The following is an 11,378-nucleotide window of genomic DNA, read 5'->3' as shown; positions in this document are numbered from 1 at the left end:
TTATGTTGTCGTTACAGCTACACTGCTCAGGTCAGTAAGCCCCCGTTCACACCGGTTTGACTTGTCATGCGATTTGACTGTTGAAAATCGCATGACAAGTCACACCTTATTTGTTCCTATGGAACCATTCAAATCAGTGCGACTCTGACTTGCACCGATTTAAAACACTCATGTGCTATTTTTCGCAATTTCATGTGCGACTTGCGTTGGAATCTGTGTATGAAATTGCTCAGATGTTGGCAAGCCGCACATAAAATTACACTAACCGGCAGCTTTGAATTTGCTCTGAAATAACTGGGTCTAAGAGCATATGTATTTGTATGTTTGTTTTATGTATAAACTGTTAGAGGATTAGCCCCCGTTCACACCGGTGCGATTTGACAGTTCCAAATCGCATGACTAGTCGCGCCCCGTTGTCGGCAATGGAACGGTTCAAATTGCCGCCGTTTATGTTGGGTGACACTGACTGGCTAATGGCCACTGATTGCTGGCACTTGTGGGCACTGGCTGGCAATGATTGCTGGCACTGGTGGGCAATCATTGTTGGCACCGGTGAACACTTAATTATAATCGGGGCACTGATGACCAGTGCCCTGATTAAATACCTAGCTGTCCCCTGTGAGGAAATGCCGCTGATCGGCTCCCTCACACTGTCGGTGTGAGGTGAGGAGCGCCAATTACTGGCATATCTCCATGTTTACATGTGACCGGCTGTGATTGGACACAGCCAATCACATGGTTAAAGAGCCGCTGCTCTTTACACAGATCAGGGACGCGGCAGTCATTCTGGTAGGCTCTCATATGACAGCCATCTAGAACGAGAGCAGCACCGCCCAGCCGTCATTCTGACCAGAACCTAGTGGTCGGTCCTGGCGAATGAGAGACTGTCCTCTGCCTGTGTAATGTAAACACAGGCAGAGGAAGTGATGTCGCCTCCCCTCGTGGAGCCCTTTTTGGTTTCAGAGCAGGAGAAGAGGACATCTCACCATGAGTACACCAAGCACTACACGAACACCAAAACACGTAGGCACACTTGTCACCCCCTGATCCACCCCCCCGGGTTAACCCTTTAACTCCCTGTTACAGTGCCACCAAGTGCAGTTTTCCGATTTTTCACTGATCACTGTACTGGTGTCACTTGTGACACTAATCAGCGTTAGGGCAGTAGTAAGCCCAGGTAGGGTACCCTCCATTAACCCCCTAATAAAGGTTTAACCCTCTAACCCCCCCCCCCCCCCCCCCCCCCCCGTCAATCCTTTCACCCCCGTGTCACCAGTATAGTGTGCAGATCTCTTTTCTGATTACTGTATTTAGTGTCGCTGTCGTTTTTTTATAGCGTCAGGGTAACTGCCATATATTGCCTAAATAAAGGTTTAACCCCCTGATTGCCCCCAGTACAGGTTTTAGTTTCAGGGTCTGCGTCAATCCCAGGCAGCGTCAGATTAGTGCCAGTAGTGCTAACACCCATAGACCTCCCTTTCTAGTATAGTGTTTGAACGGATCAACATCTTTGATCTGATCAGGACTATATTAGCGTCCCCAGTAGTATAGTGTTCCCAAAAACACGGAGTTAGCAAGATCAGCCCAGGCACCTGCGTTTAGCCCCTCCGCCCAGCCCACCCAAGTGCAGTATCAATAGATCACTGTCACTTACAAAACGCAGCACACATAACTGCAGCGTTGGCAGAGTCACACCGATCCCTGTGAAGACTAAGAGTTCATTTTTTTTGGTAGCGATTTGAAGCAGTCCGACAACCAGGTGCTCTTTTGCCTGTGAGTCGCACTAACTGTAACTATAAATTTAGAGGACAAAATGTCCAAACAGTATACGAACCGGTAGAGAGCAGCAGCACCTTGACAGATAGCTTTGATAATGGAAAAGTGGTCCCTGCCTAAGGTCAGATGTACCTGACCTTGTCGTTCTGTTGTTGGGGTGCAACAACCGCAGGGCTCTCGTATGGAGCAGAGAGCCAGTACTAGTGCCGCTCAACCTTCTGGTGAACTGGCAAGCACCAGCGGCCTAGTACATCCTGATCATAGACAAGCCAGCACTGCAGTAACACTTTGTCATGTGGCGAGTCCTATAAGTGCAGTTCAAGCTTGCGTGGTGGCTAGCACAAATAGTTCCCCATAGCCACCAAGAGTTCGAACACAGGCCCGTAGAGACCATAGTGTCCTTCCCGCTGCAGTTGCTAATCCGGATTGGGAGCCCACCACGTATTTCCCCCATTCACCGGCCAATCTGGAATTCAGGTGGAAACAGTGGATTTTACTTCCCTTGACTTTTGGTCGCTGTTTTTCACAGCAGATCTCTACAGATCTATTGTGGACCAAAGTAAATTATACGCTGGTCAATTTATCGGCGCAAATCCCCAGTTGACCCTTGCCAGAGAACTTGTGTGGAAACCTATTACGGTTCCTGAATTTAAGACCTTTCTGGGCCTATCCCTCCTCATGGGCATTACTAAAAAGTGTGTGTTGCGGTCATATTAGTCCACTGAACCAATTCACCATATGCCCATGTTCTCTGCTTCCATGACCAGGACTAGATACGAGCAGATCTTGTGGTTCATGCACTTCAACGACAATGAACTGTTGTCCTCGGGGTGACCCTGGATACAATTGGCTCCACTAAGTTCGGCTCCTCGTAAACCACTTCAACAATTTGCAGCCTTGTTTATTCCCGATCAAGTTGTCTGCATTGATGAGTCCCTGAATACATTTTCTGGCCACTTGTCTTTCAAACAGTATCTCCCCAGCAAGCGTGCCAGATATGAGTTCAAGACGTATAAGCTTTGTAACAGGGCAACAGGCTATACATATAGTTTTATGGTTTGAGGGAAAAGACAGCACTGTAGAGCCCTCCAACTCCCCCGACTACATGGGGAGCAGCGGTAAGATTGTTCGGTACTTGGTGTCACCCGTATTCGGAAAGGGGTACCACTTGTTAGTGGACAATTATTACACAAGCGTGCCACTTTTTAGTCCCCTTTTTTGATTGTGGAATTGGTGCATGTGGCACCGTGCGATCTAATTGCTGGGGCTTCCCCCAATGGCTTGTAGAGTCCCAACTTAGACGGGGGAGAGCCTGCTTGAGATGTAAAAAAAATTGCTTGCAGTGAAGTGGAGGAACACATGGAATGTTTCCATTCTGTCCTCCATTCACGCAGATACGGCAGTCGAAATTCCTATAGCGTCTGGTTCTGTGAAGCCCCTCTGTGTCCACAAATACAATCCTAACATGGGAGGGGTGGACTTCAAGGACCAGATGGTAACATACTTAATTGCTCGTAGAGCCAGACTCTGGTATAAAAAGGTGTCTGTATAGCTACTTAAATTGGCTCTACTGAACACTTATGTGCTATACAAAGCATCAGGATGAACTGGATCCGTCCTAAAATTCCAAGAAGAGATCATCAGAGCCCTTCTGTTTCCAGACAGTGCTGTGGCCCAACTTCCCAATGCAAATGCCGTGACTTGGCTGCATGAGAGGCACTTTCTAGAAGTCCTCTGTGGTACCCCTGCCCAAAGAGCACCCTAAAGAAGATGCCATGTCTACAGAAAACACGGATATAGGCGTGACACCCTCTATTATTGTCCCTCCTGTCCTTACCAACCTGGTCTCTGCATCGGTGAATGTTTCCGTCACTACCATACACCAGTGGAGTATTGGCGTGTAGGGTACAGCACCAGACAGGGTCTCGAAAGATGAGATTGTCATCACATTTTGAGAGACCCTAATCTGGAACGTTTACAGTTAAAATAAACATGCAAAAAATTAAAATAAACCCAAAACAAAGCCAAAAATGGTTCTTATTTTTCTTCTCTATTGTTCTCGCTCTATTGTTACTGTTTTATTGTATTTGCTTTGGTATGGTATGTCCTACTGTTACATTGTAATGTTACTTTTTCTTTATCGTACATCACGGGACACAGAGCCATAGTGATAACTATATGGGTATGTAGCCACCTTTAGGTGATAAAAACACTGGCGCGCCCAAGACAGGAAGTTGCCTCCCTATATAACCCCTCCCACACTGGGAGCACCTCAGTTTTTTTTTTTTTTTTTTTTTGCCAGTGTCTAAGGTGTTGGTCATGGTTAAAGATGTTTTTTGGAACAGCTTGCTGGACAAGCAAGCTAACAAACCGGATCCATTCAAGATGCCATTTAAAGACTAAGGTGAATGGTACCCGGGCCTCGTCACCGAAGATGCAAGGTTTTGCCTTTAATACCTCTCTTGGAGGGCTGGACCCTTTGACCCAGTTCTTTGGTTATTTTTTAAAAATGCCAAAGCCTTTCTGGCAGGGTGCTATACAGGCCCAGGGGAGTAGAAATCCCTTTTAAGGAACCTGATCCCTGAAGGTCTTTTGACTTAGCCTGCCGTGATGGATGAAAATTTGGATCTGTTGGTTTCCAACAAAATCCTGCGGCAGGGATAAGATAAGTGAAGGTCCTAAGGAAACTTTGTTTTCTTGGGATTCTTCTTTGAGCAAATTATTTTTTCTGTCATTCTTTAAAATAACCACTAGATGGCGTAGGGAGATATTTCTCCAGAAAATCCAATCCAGGTCTCCCTGTACACTGCTGGGGTCTGTAAGGAGAAAAAGCTTTTTTTTTTTTTTTTTTTTTTTTTTTTCATTACCTCTAGGAGCTTGTCCCTGGACGGCCACTGCCACTGGAATGAAGGACAGGGGGATTGCTGGGTTTGGAAGCATTTTCTTCTAGTTCATCTGGTGGGCAGTCTGGCGTTCCTACCCCGCTGGGTATTTCCCCCTAGGGGAATGCTCTTATAGGCATCCCTGATGACTGGAAGCGGCACTCACCCCCCGTGCACCTCTGTCGAGATCCCGAACGGTGCTATGCACGCGCGGGAATCTTGTTATAAAATTTCAGAGGCGTTCCAGTGGCGGGGCTTAACGCGAGGCCGGTGCGTGAGTTGTATGTCACATTTTTTAAATACTCGGCAGCACACGGCGGCTCACTCATTAAGAGGGCTTCAGTCAGGAGGAAGCTGACTGACGGAGGGACACAGCACTAACTTGGGTGGTGGTGATGTATGCAGGCATTCTGAATGACATTTATTTGCTCAAGTATCAGGCTAGCCATTATTAGCATCTTTTATTGCTGGACTAAGGTTCAGCAGTGGGTGCACTGGGCTTTGTAGTACCTCTGTTTTTTTTGCTTTGCACTATGCCTCCTAAAAAAGTGGTTTCAAAGAAGGTTAAGGCTTCCCCATCAGGCTCGGAGAACCCTTGTCATGCCTCCATAGTACCCTCCTCTCCGGACAGACTAAAGGTGGCTAGCCAGGATGAGCCATTGGTGTTTTCTGGTGCAGCAGCTGTTTCCAATCCTCCAGCCCCGGTTTATGTTACTGAGGACGCCTTATCTTCAGCTCTGGTTGGGCTGGAACAGAGGTTAGCGGCTTTATTCTCATCCTCTTCCCAGAGTGGAGACCACAGGGTGGGCCTGTGATACTGACGTCATCAAGTTTTGTCTCTTCGGAGATTGGTACAGCAAGCAGTAGGCGGAGGAAGCCCAAGTAGACGCAGCTACTCTGATCCACTGTGCTACACCGCGCATATAAGATCTTTGTCCTGTAAGTGCAATTTATTTGGGTGTATTAAATTATTATTTTAAATACTACACTATGGGATCCAGCAGTTTGGGACATCCATTCAGGTTTTTGGGAGACTGAATTCCCTGAGCTTGGTGAGACCGTTTTGGTGGTCATTTCTGCGGGTAAGTAGACTACATACTAACGTTGGGTGCAAAGCCTTTTGAAGGAAGGGATCTTTTCTTCACAGTTTCGTGTTAACATCTTGTCTCTACACCTGCACTGACATTTCTTGGTTCACCTTCAAATTCATTTGGAACTGTGTTTCAATTTTAGTTTTATTTTTTATTTTTTTGGGGATTTTGCCTTTTGCCCTTTTTTTTTTTTTTTTTTTTTTTTTTTTTAAGACCTTTTTCATCAATGCTTTTGTGAATTTTCTAGATTTATTTGATTTTATTACTAGATTACTGAGTTAATTCATACGAGCACCTTTGTAGGTTTCACATAATTAATTTCTGGTGTTTTTATTACTAATTTTGGTATGTGAGCACATTATTTTGTTGCTATTAGAGTTCACCATTGTTAAATTGGGTTTGACACTAATATATAGATGCAATTTTTATGCAGTTTCTCAATTTTATTTATTTGAACTCTGCCCTAGTTTTTCACCTTCAATTTCAGGTTTATCACCATTTCTGAAAATTTGAAAGTAATTTTATATTTCCTGTTTTTCATTATTGGATATATACAATGTTATTAGCTTTGCACCCACCCCGTTTTTCACTATTTTGAGTTTGGTATTTAGGACTTTTGGTGCCGGCAACTTTATTTGATTTATTTCAGATTTTTTATTTTTACATTTATTTCTAGCACAGCGTTAACCGTTAGGCCTCTTCCAGGACTATAAAAACCTCTGTCCAAGGAAAATGGTCAACAACTGAGAAGACCTTGCCCATCAACATTTTAGAGATTCGGGCAGCACGCTTGGGTCTGGACGCCTGGACGTTCAGGTTGCAGAATTGGCCTGTAAGGGTCCAATCCAACAATGCCACAGCAGTGGCTTATATCAATCACCAGGGGGGCACCAGGAGTCATGCAGCCCAGAGGGAGGTAAATTATATCCTAGCCTGGGCAGAGAAGCATGTACCTTGCCTATCGGTAATCTTCATTCCAGGAATAGAGAGTTGACAGGTGAACTTAAGTCGCCAGCAGTTGTTCCCGGGAATGGTCTCTGCACCCCAACATTTTCTGGGCTATATGCCAAAGATGGGGCGAACCCAGACATAGATCTATTGGCATCCAGGTTTATTTATTTATTTCAGGTACTTGTATAGCGCCGTCAATTTACGCAGCGCTTTACATATACATTGTACATTCACATCAGTCCCTACCCTCAAGGAGCTTACAATCTAAGGTCCCTAACTCACATTCATACATATTAGGGACAATTTAGACAGGATCCAATTAACCTACCAGCATGTCTTTGGAGTGTGGGAGGAAACCGGAGTACCCTGAGGAAACCCACGCAGGCACAGGGAGAACATGCAAACTCCAAGCAGGTAGTGTCGTGGTTGAGATTCGAACCAGTGACCCTTCTTACTGCTAGGCGAGAGTGCTACCACTACACCACTGTGCCGCGGTTCAATGGGAAACTGGACAACTTTGTGTCAAGGACAAGAGATCCTCTCGCTTGCGGGTCAGATGCGTTGGTGACTTTGTGGAATCAGTTTTCACTGATTTATGCATTTCCTCCTGTTCAGCTGCTACCCCGTCTTTTTTGCAGAATCAGACAAGAAGGGAAGCTGGTGATTCTTGTAGCCCCGGCATGGCCCAGAAGATCTTAGTATGCAGAGATCATAAGGATGGCAATGGGGGACCCATGGACCCTCCCGACACGTCCAGACCTGGTCTCGCAGGGACCAGTATTCCATCCTACCTTACAAATGCTAAATTTTACAGTTTGGCTGTTGAAAACCACATTCTGAAGAATAGGGGTCTTTCAGGATCAGTGCTATCTACCCTGATTAATGCTAGGAAACCAGCCTCCAGAGTCATATATTATAAAGTCTGGAGAGCATATGTTGCCTGGTGTGAATCCAAAGGTTGGCATCCTTGAAACTATGTCATAGGCAGAATTTTGGCTTTTCCACAGTTAGGAGTGGAAATTAAGCTGGCCTTAAGTACTATTAAGGGTCAGCTTTCGGCCTTATCGGTATTGTTTCAGAGGCCGCGTCTCATTCTTTGGTCAGGACTTTTATACAAGGGGTAACTCGGCTTAATCTGCCAATTAGGTCACCATTATGTCCTTGGGATTTGAACTTGGTTTTGTCAGTATTGCAGAAACAGCCATTTGAGCCAATACGATCTATTCCCTTGGTCCTTGTCATGGTCTCTGCCCCTCCTTGTCCCTTACACCCCAGAGAGCTGTACCCTGCTAGGATCGTTTGGGGTATGGTTGTATTCCATTGTTTGTGTCTGCCTTGGAAGAAATGCATATTATTGGATGGATGTCCATGTGGAGGGAGGGGGAACTCCTCCAGCAGCCCCAGTTGATAAGCTTGAATACACCTGACCTGTGTGGCTATTGTCATTGGACAGTTTAACCTGCCCTGTTTCCAAGGGTGGGAGGGAAGTGTGTCTGAGGGATTTTGATCTGTTGAAAACATGCTGGAAGAAAGGCAGTTGTGTGGTTTGCCAGTCCTGCAGCCTCCATCCATGGAGTGTATAACCCTTGGCTGTGTGCCATCCTGAGCGTGGATTAACCTTGTGATCACTTACGCTGTGAGTAGAGTATCCAAGACTGGGCACGGACTACCCCTACTTGCCAGAACTCTGTTACTTCCTTTGTTTGGCCAGCCTGGTGCATATTACCCTTATTAACACGGACTCTACTACCCCGCTGTGCATTTATACTGTATTCCGGACTCTTGCTTTGCCCGGCTGTGATAGCGACTACCTGGCTGTGTTAACCCTGCTACCGTTAAAAAGCTTTGAGTGCTCCTGCTCTCCGCGTGTGTCTGTTACACCTACATCTGCATTAGTCCTTTTGACAAGGAAATTCGTTTTTGTGATTTGCCATATCATCCGCAAGAAGGGTATCAAAATTAGCTGCTCTTTCATGTAAAGAGCCGTATTTAATTATCCACAAGGATAAGGTAGTGTTGCGGCCGTATACAGTTTTCTTGCCTAAAGTAGTGTCAGATTTTCATCTGAACCAGGATATTATCCTTCCTTCATTTTTTCCAGAACCTTGTTCGGGGCTTGAGAAGTCACTACATTCCTTTGATGTAGTGAGAGTAGTTAAGGTCTATTTAAAGGCAACTGCTCAAATTTGGAAAACAGATGTTTTGTTTTGTTTAGCCAGACGGTCCTAAGAAAGGACAGGCAGCATCAAAAACTACTGTTTCGAGTTGGGTTAGGCAAATTATCGTTCAGGCTTATGGTTTGAAGGGGAAGATTCCACCCTTTAAAATCAAAGCACACTCGAGTAGAGCAGTTAGTGCTTCTTGAGCAGTGCATCATCAGGCCTCTATGGCTCAGAGCTATAAGGCCGCAACCTGGTCTTCAGTCCATACATTCACTAGATTTTATCCGGTGGATGTGAAAAGACATAAAGGATATCGCCTTTGGGCGCAGTGTGCTGCAGGCTGCAGTATAGGTCCTCAAGTCTGATGGCGTCCTACTTTTATGTGTCTCCCTCCCCTCTGGGCATTGATTTGGGACATCCCATATAGTTATCACTATGGCTCTGTGTCCCGTGATGTACGATAAAGAAAATAGGATTTTTATAACAGCTTACCTGTAAAATCCTTTTCTTGAAGTACATCACGGGACACAGAGATCCCTCCCCTCTTTGGGATATACATATATTGCTTGGCTTCAAAACTGAGGTGCTCCCAGTGTGGGAGGGGTTAAATAGGGAGGCAACTTCCTGTTTTGGGCGTGCCAGTGTCCATCACCTAAAGCTGGCTTATATACCCATATAGTTATCACTATGGCTCTATGTCCGTGATGTACTTCAAGAAAAGGATTTTACAGGTACGCTGTTATAAAAATCACATTTTATTGTTAACCATGATTTGCTTTGCAAGTACGCCGCTCAGCTGCAGCATGGGCTTATTTATTCTGACAGCAACAGGATTTGCTCTCACAATACGTAAAGCCGTGACTCCAGCGCTGTAGGAGGTGATTTCACCGCCACAGAAAAAAAGAGTATATATGCCGAAGCATGGCAGCATGGTTGGACATATAGGGGTGGATCTCCCCTATGCTTCGGCATAAATTTTTATATTGTATGCTCATCATTAGAAGTGGTGGATACAGGGCAGTATTCTAATAGTGGGCATATTGCCGATCAATCGATTTGAATGGAGGAATCTGTTTATATTCTTTTTTTTTTTTTTTTTTTTTTTTATTTAGCCCACAGGCTGCATGAAAAAAAAAAAGAACATTACAATATATGCCCAGCAAGGACCAGCGATGTACTGGTATGTTGCTGGACTTAGGGTGGTTATACCAGAATGATGCCTGCAGGTTTCGGTATCATCTTGGTATAGTTTTTTTTCAGCCAGAAGTCGGCTTTCATGTAAAAGCAATCCTAGTGGCGAATTGGCCGCTAGACTGCTTTTACAAGCAGTGGGAGGGTAAGTCGTCTTCCATTGTTTTCTCGGGCTCTCCTGTCCCACCGGGAAATCCGAGAATGCAGTCGGTGGTTCCCGCCAGCTGACCATAGAGCTGATCGGAGACCAGAATGGCTCCAATCATCTCTATGGCATAAGAAACCGGAAGCTATGAGCATTTCATGACTTCGGTTTCGCCGGATGTAAACGGCGCCATTGGGAAATTTGGTAAGCATCTCTATCACACCGACCTTGGTGTGGTCAGATGGTTTGAGGGCTGAGGAAAGATCTAGAGTCTAATAGACCCCACGTTTTTCAAAAAAAAGACTACCTGTCACTGCCTATTGCTATCATAGGGGATATTTACATTCCCTGTGATGACAATAAAAATTAAAAAAAATTACATTAACAGTGTAAAAAAATTAAAAAATATTAAAGCACCCCTGTGCTTGTGCACAAAGAGAAACGCAAGCCTCAGTCTTGTGTCGTATGTAAACAGCAATTGCACCATGCATTTGAGGTATCACTGCAAACGTCAGATGGAGGGCAGTAATTCTAGCGGTAGACCTCCTCTGTAAATCTAAAGTGGTAACCTGTAAAAGCTTTTAAATATGCATGTAGTTTGTTGCTGCTGCACGGTTGTGTTTTGGTTGTTTTTTTTGTTTTTTTGTTTTTTTAAAGCATGTCATGTTTTGTCTCTACGTACTCGGCAGGAGATCGTCTTTTATATGTTACCAAACATTTGATCAATATAGTGTGTTTTAGTGCATTAAAATTCAAAAGTGTTTATTTTTTTTCCCCCGAAAAAAATTGCGTTTGAAAAATCGCTGCGCTGATACTGTGTGAAAAAAAAAATTGTAACACCCACCATTTTAATCTGCAGGGCCTTTGCTTTAAAAAAAATATATGTTTGGGGGTTCTAAGTAAGGGCTTTGTCTTCAAGTGATTAGAGTGGGTGGCATAAGCTTCTAATGTTGTGCATAAAATGCCAGGACAATTTAACCCCCCCCCCCCCCCAAAAAAAAAATCCCTTTTTGGAAAGACACCCCAAGCGATTTGCTGATAGACATGTTGAGTTCATGGAATATTTTATATTTCTGCCTCAAGTTTCAGTAATTTTTTTTTTTTTTCCTTACACAAAGTTGTCACTAAATGATATATTGCTCACTCATGGCATGGGTATATGTGGAATTAAACCCCAAAA

The 11,378-nt window shown here is 44.6% G+C and overlaps 1 protein-coding gene across 1 annotated transcript in view; it reads left to right on the top strand.

Moving 5' to 3' along the window:
- Positions 1–11,378, top strand: part of MDN1 (midasin AAA ATPase 1) — a 455,945-nt gene that overhangs the window by 190,534 nt on the left and 254,033 nt on the right.

The sequence above is a fragment of the Aquarana catesbeiana genome, linkage group LG04, assembly GCF_042186555.1.
Source record: "Aquarana catesbeiana isolate 2022-GZ linkage group LG04, ASM4218655v1, whole genome shotgun sequence".
Lineage (NCBI taxonomy): Eukaryota > Metazoa > Chordata > Amphibia > Anura > Ranidae > Aquarana > Aquarana catesbeiana.
This window is presented reverse-complemented; position numbering and strand designations above follow the sequence as displayed.